A 13,957-nucleotide genomic window follows, 5' to 3' on the forward strand; every position below is an offset into this window, starting at 1 on the left:
TTCCGTGGGATTTACTTCCGCGTAGGCTTGCTTTATTAGAACTGTAGCCCCCGTCCCTCCGCTCCTGGCCTCTGAGGCTCAGATCCCTTCAGTTTTTCTTTGCGTCCTGCGGGGCGGGGCCAGGGAAGAGAAAAATGGCATTTTTTCATCCTCCGAAAAGGGGGGCTGAATAAATGGGACCTTTTCTGCTACCAAAAAAAAAAAAAAAAAAAAAAAAAAAAAACACTTGGTAGGGCATCATTTAGCTTTTAACCAAATACGGCACATCGCCCCCCTCCCTGACGCCCTAACCGGCTCAGCTCACTAGATAATCATGCCGCGGCACGTTCGCCAATGGCCGACGGAAACTATCACTCCAGTAAAAAGGTACACAGGTTATACCTGGAACAGAGGCATCCCTTCCAGGCTGGATTCCACCTTGTGCCTTACCCTCCCGCTGGCTTGCAGCCTGAGCGTCCACATACTGAGCCAGAACCTGAGAATCCTCTACATGTGGCACAAATACTTGTTTCCAAAGGGCATTCCTTCTCGGATTGGACTCTTCAGTATTGTGAGTGGGAAAAAGACATTAATTTTCACGGCACGTTTTAAAAGCCACAAAGCAAATTAAAACAAAACCTCAGCAGACTCCCTTTCCTATATGGGTAGGAAATCAGAAGATAGAAAGAAGCCCTCTGAACTAGCCAACTCCGAATGGAGATGGTACCTGTCCTTCCTTCCTTCCTTCCTTCCTTCCTTCCTTCCTTCCTTCCTTCCTTCCTTCCTTCCTTCCTTCCTTCCTTCCTTCCTTCCTTCCTTCCTCTCTCTTCCCCTCCACCGCCCCAGTCTTCCTTCCTCGCCTTCTCTGCTTTTTCAGGAGCCTAGAAAGATGGGAGGTGGGGGTTAGGGGAAGGCGATGGGATTCCTAATTGCAGTCTTCTCTTGCCGGCGCCCTCTGGATGACTTGGACTATAGCTCCTAGCATCCCCAACACCGGGTCGGCCACAGCAATGGGCACAGTAGTCCATGACATCTGGAAAACACCCGGGCAGGAGGCGGCGGGCCTATTCCGCCACAAAAACGAGACTCTAGCTCTTGGTCGTATTTGTTTATTTAAACCTGTTTTGTTTAGACTAGAAGATAGGAGGGACATCTGGTGAGACCAAGACAACAGCCAGCCGTGACGAGGGAGAGACGATGAAGGGAATCGCTCCCAAGCTAGTTACATTTTCTGGACAGCAAGTCCTATACAGTTCAATGGGCTTTCTTTAGAATTAAGATCGGGCGCCCGCAACTGCCAAACTTCGCCAGGGTCCAGCCTGCTCCTCCCGCAATAGCACGCCTGCAAGTCCTTGTGTATGCGCCCCCCCCCCCCGCCAGGTCAAGTCAATTCCCATTTATGGTGACCCTTATCAGGGTTTTCTAAGTAGAGAATCCTCAGAAGTGACTTGCCATTCCCTTCTTCTGCGGAGACCCCGGGACAGTGCACTTTGCCCAAAGCCACACAGGCTGGCTTTTCTCCTAGGAGGCACCGTGGGGCAATCGAAGCCCCGCCCCTCTGGCTCTGCAGCCGGAGCTCTAACTCACTGAGCTGTTCAGCCAGCTGTAAATTCGATTAGCGAACGTCAACCACAAGGAAGAAAGAGGTGTCCCGCATGTCTCAAACCTTGCTGGATTCAGATTCAGGGGTGCGTGGTAGCCTGACTCGGGCTATTGAGCCCTAGGGCCTGAGCGGTGGCGTTCTTTGGCTGATCGCCCCGTGGCCCTCCGAATAGGGTTGGACTCCAGTTCCCATCACCCCCCGGCCAACCTGGTCAATGGTGAGGAAGGATGGTAGTGCTGGGGACTCGATCCTCAACAGTTGGAAGCCTACCGTTTTGATCTGAGCCCAGTTGCAGGTGCAGCACTGGACGCTTTTCTCAACCAGAAAACTAGGCAGAGAAATCAGTTTATTTCCCTCTAAAAATCCAGTGTAACGAAAAAGTCTTCGAATCAGGGAAATAAAATCCTGGTGCTGTTGTTGCGACAGTCTGGCCTCGAAAGACCAAGCCAACTCGTAACAGATCGGGAGCCAAGAAGACTCGAGTCTCACTGAACTTTGGTGAAAGTTTGTTTCGCTATCGGTGCTTTGAGGATCGTGGCACTTGATTGGACCCAAGGTTCAATCTCTCACTGATCAAAGATTCCGGGGTCTAATCTTTAACTGCGTTTGACTGATTTGCTAGATCACTCCAGTCAGACCAGATGTCTTTCGAAAATACTTCAGGTGTGTGTTTGCCTCCTGAAGGGCGAGAGGCATAAAAGGATTATAAATATTCCCTCTGAAAGCTCTTTGATTTTGGATGCTCTGTTTCGCTCCTTCCTCACAGTTTACTCCGGAACGACGTCTATATCCCGGCGTCTTTCGCTTGTGTGCTTGGAGCGCCCCCTAACGGTTTATAAAGCAATCGCGGTCCTTTGGAGCTGAATCGCAAGCCGCTGGGCTGTTTTTCACGGATTTTGCCACGAGGTTACTCTCTATTTAATTTGTAATAGCGATCCTTTTGGCCCTATATGCTCTACCTGCCGCTGGTTTCGCTCGTTCAAAAAGCAAGGAAAATGATGTTTATTATCTTACACAACAGCCACAGAGTTGGACGATGGTGAACAGATCCACCATTGCATCCAGAAAGAACCACATCTAGGTCGAAGTGGGGAAGTGGAGTGGGGGGAACCTAATACCCAAGGAAATTGGATTGCCTCATCATAGGAGTTTCAAGGTGTAAATTGCTTTCCTCCCCCCTTGCAGCACTAACAAGAGTTAGTTTGAGTGTCACTGCTGTTGTCTGTGAAAGATACTCCACCAGCATCATTTCCTGCTACTCCTGCTGCCCCCATAGCTGCCTTTCAGGAGTTTCTTCACCTTCATAAGTTTCTTCGCTCTCATCATCATTGGAACTAGCAATTCCGGGAACTAGCAATTCCGAATTGACTGTTAACTGCTGAAGAGGACAGATGTATCTTATTTTGTTGTCTCAGCTTTGAGTATTCCACGCTGAGTGATCCTGATAGGATTATAAAATTGGAAACGTCTCAAGCACTTTCTGATTCAATTCCCTATCAATGCCCCAAATCTGATGCCCATCTGACCTCTATTTAAAAACCTCCAGCAAAGACGAACAACAGGAAATTCTTCTTAACCATCAACTGGAATAGCCTTCCATATATTTTGAATGCCGTGCTCCATATCCTGCACTTCAGAGTAGTAAAAGACAAGCTTGACCCATTTTCTACAGAACAGCTTCAGATGTTGGAAGATCACTTAATATATCCTCTTTTCCCCAGGTTAAACGTACCTCATTCCCTCAATTGTTCTTCACAAGATTTGTTTTCTTCACCCTTCACCATCTTGGGTGCCCTCCTTGTATGGCAGCAAATCATAGAATCATAGTTGGAAGGGCTCTATAAGACTCAGTGCTGGAATCCAAATAAAAGTACAGTATATTTGACAATTGTCTGTGAAGATTCCCAGTCATCCTGGTGTGGCTATCTGGAACGTGAGTCATGGCAACTGGACTTCTTTCTTGTTAGGTTGAAACATTTTTCCTACTTATTCAAGCTGAAGAAGCTGCTTGGATGAGTAGCGAAACATTTCAGCCTAACAAGAAAGGTCCAGTTGCCATGAGTCAGCTTCCAGATCTGGTAGATGGTTGTCTAATTTTCTCTTGAATGCCTCCAGAGCTGGAGCACTCAACACCTCTCTAGGTAATTGATTCCATTGTTGATTGCTCTGACAGTTAAGAAGTTTTATCTGATATTCAGCTGATGCATTAAAGCAAATGAACAATGTATTCCTTGAAGACATATATTTTCTTTTGCCTTTAGTGGGTTCGAGCAAATCTCTCTGTGCTAGGATTACTACTCCTTTGCTACAACCTCATTTTTGCCAATGTGGAGATGGAGTGATGAGGAAAGACAAGGTACACAGGCTCAATCACTGCCTGTCTCACTTGGCTGCCTGAAGTGCAGGAACCCTGCCAGGGGAAAAAAACAACACTAGTACTGTGAGTATGGGTGCAATTTCTAGGCATTGCACATTAATGGGAGTTGTGCAAGTGATTCAGATGGCTTACAGATGGCCTGCTGTATCTCAGGCATACTTTGCCATGCCAAGCCAAGCTGACACCCACAGAGCAGACAGTGAAGTCAGCTTCTTGTTTCTGTCCAGCTAATAATTAGACAAGAAGTGAGGCAAAGCATGGCCCTCATTAAAGCAAGCAGATGCTCCAGTCAGAACTGGAAAGATGTATCTACAGATACACACAGTAAGATCACACTCTTGCATTCACTTATCTGAAAGTAAGTTCTACTGACATCAAGGGGTCTTTCTTCTGAGTATATGGTCACACTGTGTTAGACTGGATTTATGCCGTCTAAGATTGTATCGTAGGTGGCACAAACAATTCATAAACTGTCACAGATGCAGTAGGTGTTGGATCCTTCAAAATATCAGTAGTGAGTTAAGGAGCCCTGGAATGCAAGTGGTACAGTCAGCAGCAATTCTGTGCAAAGCTTAAGATAAGCTGCAAAACCCTTCAACAGCAACAGTAATTGCTGACAATTACCGAGGTTGTGAACAGTCACATTCCTTATCTTAAGCTTCACACAGAATTGTAGCTGAGGGTCCTTCTTGCATTTCACAGCCATTTGGCCCCACTGTTTACATTCTGGCTTCCCCACTGCTACCCCTCTGGAAGCTGATAATGCAAAGTGCCTTCAGGAAGGAGATAAAGGCCTGATTGCTGCAATTAGGAGAAAATCCACTGCTGAGAGCAATCAAGATGGCTTCCAGATTGGGAGCACTATTTCCCATTAACATGTAACCCATTGATTTCAGTGTATAGTTACCAGAACTTGGAAAAGGTACATTTTTGGAACATAATCCCCAGAATGCCCTACCACTTTTCTTTTAATTGAATATCTGGGAACACGGAATGAAACCAAGCATTTCACCTGGCAGCTGTTTCATGTCATGTCTTGAAAAATAATTAAAAGCACAGGAGCCCTATTCTCCTTTCTGTGTGGCCAGCCTAACAACCCAGTGTACAGGTTTTGTGTCTAGAAGTCCACAGCAGTTCAGTAGTCTTGTCATTCTCTCCCCCCCCCCCCCCGGTAGTCTGGGGAGGGTGACAAAGATGGCGCTTTCACTGAGATAGGGAATCTCTCTGTGTGGGTCTGTAATCCTACAGACTGCAGGTGGAAACTCACGTGTCTGACAGCATCTGCATGGAAAAACAACAAGACTCTGCATATAGAAACTTAGATCTCCATGAGAAGCATCCTTGCCCAATTCTCTTCCCAATACACACATTTCCTATGTGCAAGAATTCAAATAATCTTTTTTATTGGATGGAGAAGAGTACAATCCTATGAGCAACATCTCAAGGGCCCCAAGAAGCACATTCCTTGCTCAGGAAGATCTGCACATGGGCAGTCAGCAGATATTTCTTTACATTATAGTACAGTGCATGCCTTACTGAAAAGTCCTATGGATCAAGAGACTTACTCCTAAATCAGGTAAGTGTAGGATTGCAACTTAAGCCAACCGCTGAAGCTGTGCATCCTTCCATAAATGTCTTGATTGCTGAGAGAAAATGCTTGACTTCTTTGCTGTTGGAAATGCTAGGGAAATAATCGGAGTTTAACCTAGCCCATAAGACTCCCATTTAAATGTGTATGTCAAAAGATGTAAAGACATGGGGGCAAGATTATAAGAAAGCGGACAACTTCATTCCATAAAGGCAGACAACTTTAACTGACCTGAAATCCTATGCCTTTAACAAGAGACTTTCAGATGTGAGCTTGCTCATCTGTCACTATGGAAAACTCTGGTTTCCCTTGAAAGGCTAGGTTGGTTCTTTTGAGTCAGTTAGCAGCCCTAGCTCTGGACTCTGGTAAATGCAGCTGGAATCTCCTTGTGACAGGTTAGCAGATGTAGAAGCAAAACAGCTAGGTGCTGTGTTCTGTGGCGAGGCAACTGAAGTACAGTTCAGCCTGTGGCACAATTTAGAAGAGAGTCAAAAAGACAAAAAAGTGAAGGAAAAAAAAAGCCCAGCACACAAACCCCAAGTCCTATTAAGAGCCACTAAATCACTTGAAGGTATCTCAATTAAGCAGATTGCAATCTTCATCGTGATGCAGGTTTTGCTATTAAAGATTGGGGTGCTTTGACTTGAGATATTCTAATTAGACAGATTTTCTGATAAAGCATGTTAAATGAAGCCAGCTGAGTCTGTCTCTTTTGGGGCCTCCCTTTGCTGCCAGGCGTTGTCTGGCTGGGTTTTCTTCCTCTTTCTTTCTTTCTTTCTTTCTCTCTCTCTCTCTCTCTCTCTCTCTCTCTCTCTCTCTCACACACACACACACACACACACACACATGCTTTGTGTTTTTACCATTCTGGTTTGCAATGGTTCCAGTGTGGGTCTTTGTTTGGAAAGACTAATGCAACAGGGAATTTAATTGAGCGTAGGTGAGGACCACTGCCATGGTAGTAGAGACAGCAGCAAATCATGGTGCAAACCTCTATGCTTGCCTTTGAATCTTATAGAATTAAGTTTGTTATTTCTTATTACAAAGCCCTTCACTTGGCTGCTTCGATTTATTTTGCATTAATTTCCTCTCCTGCCTTAATCTGATGTTTTCTAAAACAAAATAACTATCTATTCCCCCGCCCCATGGAAAGAAAATAAAAATCAAAGGAGGATGTTGGAGAAATTATTTCTTTAATTTGGAGCTACTGGGGCAACAGGGGGCTCCAAAGCTTAGTAGGGGTTTTCCCCTTTAGTTGCTAAACTGGACTTTAGCAAGTCACTAGGCTGCTACCTGGACATTTGTGCTGCATCCTCTACAATTCCAAGCTTCTGACTTGAGAGGTAAAGAATCTGTTGCTGGACTATAGCTCACAACATTGCAACCATAGACATGCTGTCTACAGCTGATGGGAATTGAAAAACATCTGGAAGGTTACACAGCCTGGACTTCGGGTGCAATATCTTGCATATAGGACTCCTTTGGAAACTGGCTGGCTTGCAATTGTGAACCAACCTTATCCTTGCCCATGACTACCTGCATATTTTTGGGTCCCTGTTGAGGGCTGTTGTGTTTTTTAACCCAGGTTTTAGTCTGATCCTTGGCTTGGGTACTGAATAAGAGCAGTGCTGGTGGGAGCTTCTCCCAACAGTTCAGCACTATGTCACTTGGGTGTGGCAAGCCAATGCAGCGATATGTCACTTACCAATAAAAAAAGGGGGGGAATCTAACATTCCCCTGCTCTTCACAGAGGGGCAGATGGGAAAGGATGTGGAAGTCCAGCTTCTCCTCCCCCTCCCATTTTCTTTACAATATGGTACTATTTCACTTTCATGACAAAACAATAAAAAAGATATGTGATTTGTCCATAAATTGAATTGAATTAACATGAAATAAAATCCAGCTTTCCTTCTTTCCCTGCAGAGGGGGAACGAAAAGAAAGTTCCCCCCCTTCTTTTTTCTTTTTCTTTTTCTTTTTTGTTTAACTGCTGTTTCACTTCAATGGCAAGCCAATACAGTGATATGCCACTTGACAACACACAAATAGTAATAATAAAAAAAACCAGCCTTTTCTGTTCCCTCTGGAGGAGGAGATAAGAGAGAATGTGGATACATAAGGGCTGGGAGGGAGGAAAGAGGGTCTCACTTTGAGGTGTGGCATGGCTTCCTGTCCCAAAGCCATGTGGATGCACAGATTGTTCTAAATCTCAGACCATACTTTCAAGTGTCCCTGTTTAAGCCAATCTAACTCAGGATAACTTCACTGTCTAGTTGCATCTTTAGCTGATGCCATTTCTACTTCCTGTCTCCTTTTGCCTTTCTCTCCCTGTTCCCATATTTTCCATTTTCTAAAACCTTCCCCCTGGATAGCTCAGTGGATTAGGTCTCTGGCTGCGGAGTCAGAGGTTGGGAGTTTGATTCTCCACTGTGCCTCCTTGAAAGGGACTGACTCCGTGATCTGTAGGGTCCCTTCCAGCTTTGCATCACACCTGCTCACAGTTGAGTATATTTGGGAAAGTGCTAGTTGAAGACAATCAAGGTGGCAGTGTGGAAAGCTCACCATCACCCCCACCCCACATTTCCTCCAATGAACATAAGAAAGCATTGAGGGCTCTCCTTGTTCCCCACCCCCTTTATCCTCACAACAAGCCTGTCGGATAGGCAGACCGCCCCTCTTTAGCAGAGAATGTCACGATATACCATGAGTCTCCAGTTTCCTCTGAGGCAGCTGTGGCTGCTCTGAGCAAGGTAAGGAATAGAAGGAGCCTCCCCAAAGAGTGGGAAAACACTGCCAGGATGCTTGGGTGTCCCCCTCAGCAATGGTGTACAGCCAGCAAACCTTTCACTTTCAGAAGCATTGCACTGTAGCAGCACCAAACCCACCCACTTCATGAATGGCGCCCCCCCCCGGATGATGGCTACAGCTGAGGAAGCGTTTCTGCCCACACCTCAAGCTCTGACTGCTTCTGGTCAAAAACAGTCTGATTCTCCTGACATTTTGTTTGGTTTTTGATTTTGCCTATATGTCATGTGCATCCATGATTCCGAATTGTACAACACTCTGATATGAATAAAGAAGAGAAAGGGTTAGGGTTATGGTCTTTATGTGAGGAACCCCCTACATTCCCATGGGTCTTGCTCAGAGAGTGAGGCCACAACCTGTCACCAACAGGTCTAAGTCTGTTCATTTTTAATAAGCTTAGATCCCCTTTATTTGGTGTTGAACTATGGTGTAAGTCTGTTGATGCTTGGCTCACCCAAATAAGTATGTAAGGGGGTAGTCAGATGGGCCAGGCTGGTGATTAAAGCTTCTTTGTGGAAGGTATGGTCCCAAAGTGCTTGAGAGATACAATGGTAAGGCAACCCCTAAAAATTAGCCTCTCTGCCTCCAGAAAACAATAACAAGTGTAGGCTGGTGGCAAACCTTCCTTTCCTGGCCATGTTCTTAGAAAGTGTCATTGCCATCAACTCTGAATGCTCTTAGATAATCCAATTTTCTGATTCCATTTCACTCAGGGTTCAGCCTTGGTTTTGGAATAACTGCCTTGGCCACTCTGGATTGTGATCAGTGTTGGAAGTAGTGGCTTAGTAGAGCAAGGGCTTGCAGGATCAAAGCTCCGGAAATTTTCAGTTGCAGTCACTATGCCATCATCCATTGTAATCAGATGTTTCATACTATCCACATTGTATTGCAAAGTTTTTGAAGGTAATTTGGTATTGAATCGGCAATTGAGAGCCATTAATTTTACAAAATACCCTGTTTTGTATCTGTTGATATGAATTGATTCAGCTGCTTCCATTTTTGGATTCTTGCTATGCAGAACAGCTGGATATAGCTGTCGTGCTGAGCACCTGTACTTCCAAATTTTTCAGTACACTACTGGTTGGGAGAGACAGGGAAGCATGGCCCTGCTGGTTCCCCTTGATCTTTCAGTGTACTTCAGTATTACCAATGATGGCATATTTTTGAAGCAATTGTGCAAGCTGGGAGTAGGTGAGCACAGTACGCTGCTTTGCGATGGCTCATCTCATACAGGAAGGTACACTGCAGGAGTTTATCTCCAGGGGATATGATGCAGCCCGTGAATGCTCCAGGCAGAGGTTCTGGAGGGTTCCAGATTATCTCCCCTGCCTTGTGGTTTAACAGTCACATGCAAGTCCTGAGCAAGAGATCTGGAGTTCATTTTCATCATCTTGTGGATGGCATACAGCTCTTATTTCCCATTCCTTTACAGTAGGTGAAGATGATAAAGGCATCGCGCTTTTCCTAGCCTTTGTGCCTGCCAAATGTGATGGAACTCACGCCACCCTCCAGCCAGCCTGGCTATTGTGGAAAGCCATGGTAACCTGCTGGAGTTCATTGCAGTACAACGTTACAGTAAAAAGACTGCCATGGAGTTTAATGGAAACAGGATCAAATCCATCAGGCATAGCTACTTTTCTCCTCTTTTTTCAAATGTTATTTTTATCAGGCATATTTAGCAGAGTCTTGTAAACGCTTCTGAGTAGTGGCTCCGTTGGCTGAAGGAAGGCACATAAGTATATAAATTGAAACATGATGCTGATAATCAAGGCTTGGGGAATGTGTTTAGTCTACTCTTGGGTGGATAACGAGAATGTGTATCAGTGAATACTTTTACAGGCAGTGGTTGGCCATATATTAAGGAAAAGGTTTCAGCCTTCTACATGCTTTCAGTATCTATAGAAGTGTATTTGAATTATATTAAAACAATGAAGAGGGAAAAGTTCCCAGGAACCACTAATAGTTTTTTTTTTTAAAGCAGTCATGGACAATGATGATGATCTAATAGGCAAATGATTTTTAAAACATTTAATGGAAATACTTTTTGCCACACCATAGAAGGCAAAATAATCCTGAGGATGTTTTCTGTTAAAGGACATTGTTATGCTAGACACAGCCAAATAACTGGACAATGTTTTGGTGAATAATCTTTGGCCATTTTAAGATTGTCACAGAATGGAACATTGTTCTCATGTGTTGTAACCTGGGAATAACAGAAAGGAAGGAATCAAAACCTTGCCAGTGGCATTCATGTACATATTATAGACATTTATATCCTACATGCTACATTCCTACTGATAGGCAATAAATATGCCCATCTTACTGTTCATGCTCCCATTGTACAGCTAGACCAACCTTTCTCTCTCTCTCTCTCTCTCTCTCTCTCGTCAATTCTGACTTTGAACCATTTGTATGGAAAAGAATTGGAGATAATTGGAAGATCTTTGCTTGGTCACAAAATGGCATCAATGGAAGTGTCAGGTACACCTTTCTGGACAGAACAGTCTTATTCTGCTGGCTGTAAATGGTGACTAGGGCCCAGTATTCAGTGGTTCAGCATATAGCATGCCCAGCATATAGGCAGTGCTGTACTAATCGCACCTGTACGATCACACCTAAACGCCCGGCGCCCTGGTTTACCCAGGATCTCCGGATGTCGAAGCGGGTCAGGAGACGGCTAGAGCACAAATGGAGAAAGAACCTGACGGTTTTTAATCGTATAGCTGTTAAGGTCGCTACTAACCTTTACCAGGCCAAGGTAAAGGCTGCCAGTCGAACATACCTCGCTAACCGGATAAGCAAGGCGTCCAATCAGCAGGCGGAATTATTCCGTATAGTACGTGACCTATCCGGAATTGGCCCGGGTGATAGGCCTCCCCCTAGTTTTACCCCGGGCCAATTTGCAGCATTTTTAAAATCTAAAGTGGAGGCCATCCACCGGGACCTCTCCCCTTTTCTGAATACAGTGAGTCGAGCTGAGATGTCCAGCGCTCCGTCTTGTCCGGTGACTTTTGACTCTTTTCAGCCTGTTTCACCCAATACTGTGGCCAGGACGCTTGACCGCTGCCGTGCCACCACCTCCTCTTTGGACCCTTGCCTGGCCTGGCTAATCAAGGCAGCCAGGCCTTCAACAATGGAATGGGCTACAGTAATAATTAATGGGTCTTTCCTTGAGGGCAGATTTCCCTCCGCCCTCAAGGACACACTCATTAGGCCCATAAGAAAGAAACCGAGTTTGGCGGCAGACGAAATTGGCAATTACAGGCCCGTCGCCAATGTTTCTTTCTTAAGCAAGGTAGTTGAGAGGGTGGTAGCCGATCAGCTTCAGGCGTTCCTGGATGAAACAGATGCCCTGGATCCATTCCAGTCGGGATTCAGGCCGCGCCATGGAACGGAAACGGCATTGGTCGCCCTGTGTGATGATCTATTGAGGGAGGCAAACAGGGGCAAAGTGTCTCTGCTGGTCCTCCTCGATATCTCAGTGGCCTTCGATACCATTGACCACGGTATCCTCCTGGGGAGGCTCTCCGAGTTGGGAATAGGTAGCCGGGCATTTGCGTGGATTCGTTCCTTCTTGGAAGACCACCCCCAGAGAGTACAGCTTGGGGAGAATGTCTCGGCCCCATGGAGCCTCAATTGTGGGGTCCCACGGGGTCGATCATCTCCCCAATGCTGTTTAACATCTATATGAGGCCGCTGGGGGGGTCATCAGGGGGTGTGGTGCTTTGTGTCACCAGTACGCGGATGACACTCAGCTCTACATCTCCTTTTTACCAACTGCAGGAGATGCCGTTGTGTCCCTTCAGCGCTGCCTGGAGACTGTACGGGAATGGATGCAGGAGAACGGGCTGAGGCTGAACCCGGACAAGATGGAGGTGCTGAGGGTGGGCGCTCCCACAGCTGGGGATTTGGGAAATTCCCTCATTTTTGGGGGCGTGACCCTGCCTGCCAGCGATGCGGTTCGCAGCTTTGGTATCCATCTGGACCCGGCGCTCACTATGGAAAACCAGGTGGCGTCTGTGGTCCGTACCACATTTTTCCATCTTAGGCGGATAGCCCAGATGCGACCCTACCTTGACGTGGGGGCTCTCACTACTTTGGTACATGCGCTTGTAATCTCAAGATTAGACCACTGTAATGCGCTCTCCGTGGGCAGCCTTTGAGGCTGCTGCGGAAACTTCAGGTGGTGCAGAATGCTGCAGCCAGACTACTTAGTGGAGTGAGAAGATACCAACATGTCTCCCCCATTCTGGCCGCATTGCATTGGCTGCCCATCCGATTCCGCATCGACTTCAAAGTACTGATGCTTACTTATAAAGCCCTAAACGGTTTAGGACCTCAATACCTGGTGGAACGCCTTCTCCCACCAAGATCTACCCGTGTCACTCGTGCGAGCCAGGAAGTGAGGCTGAGGAGCCTGACACCGAGAGAGGCTCGGAAGGAAAAGACCAGAAATCGGGCCTTCTTGGCGGTGGCTCCTCGCCTATGGAACAACTTACCTCCTGAGATTCGTGCGGCTCCCTCGCTGGGCACTTTTAAGAAACAATTAAAAACATTCATGTATAAGCAGGCCTTCCCAACAGTTAATCCCTGATGATCCTTTCTTCCTATACTCTTTTCATCTTTATCTACGTTTACTTGTAATGTTTTAAATATTTATTGTTGGTTGATTGTAAGCCGCCTAGAGTGGTCGAATGTGACCAGATAGGCGGGATAGAAATGAAATAAATGATAATAATGATAATAATAATAATGATACTAATGATACTAATGATAATGATAATGATAATGATAATGATAATGATAATGATAATGATGATGATGATGATGATGATGATGATAATAATAATAATAATAATAATAATAATAATAATAATAATAATAATAATAATAATAATAATAATAATAATAATAATAATAATAATAATAATAATAATAATAATAATAATAATTTCCTGCTACATTATATAACCACGTGGTGATCTGGAAGGTCAGTCAGGAATTTCTGGCTTGACTTGCAGCAATTCAATAACACTTCTTTAAATCAAAAATTACTTAACTGTGACAATGAAAGAAAATAGAAATAGTTAAAGATTTTCTACACCCTGGTTCAACCATCAGTCTAAGCAGAGGCTGCTCTGAAGAGATCAGAAGATGACTGAGACTTGGAAGAACAGCCATGAAGGAACTACAAAAGATCCTTCAGGGAAGGTGTGTGTCATCGGCCAAGCTCATCCATCCTATGGCATTAATCAGTTGCTATGCGTGGCTTTGAAAAACGGATAGCAAGGAAAGCCGACAGGAAAAAGGTCAACTCAGTTTAGATGTGTTGTTGGAGGGGAGGTTTGCAGACACCAAAGACTGCAAGAAAGACAACTGAGTAGGTTCTAAATAAAATAAAAGTGTGAACTTTCTCTAGAAACAAAATTGATTGAATTGAGGCTATCGTGCTTTGGGCATATCAACAGAAGGCAAGTCTCACGAGAAAAGGCAATAATGAAGAGAAAAGTTGAGGACCACAGGAAAAGAAAATTATTAAATATAAAATGGACCAACTCAATGAATGATATTGGGAAAATAAAAAGTTCCTTACTCCTCCATGGACAG

Source organism: Pogona vitticeps, chromosome 4, assembly GCF_051106095.1.
Source record: "Pogona vitticeps strain Pit_001003342236 chromosome 4, PviZW2.1, whole genome shotgun sequence".
Classification (NCBI taxonomy): domain Eukaryota; kingdom Metazoa; phylum Chordata; class Lepidosauria; order Squamata; family Agamidae; genus Pogona; species Pogona vitticeps.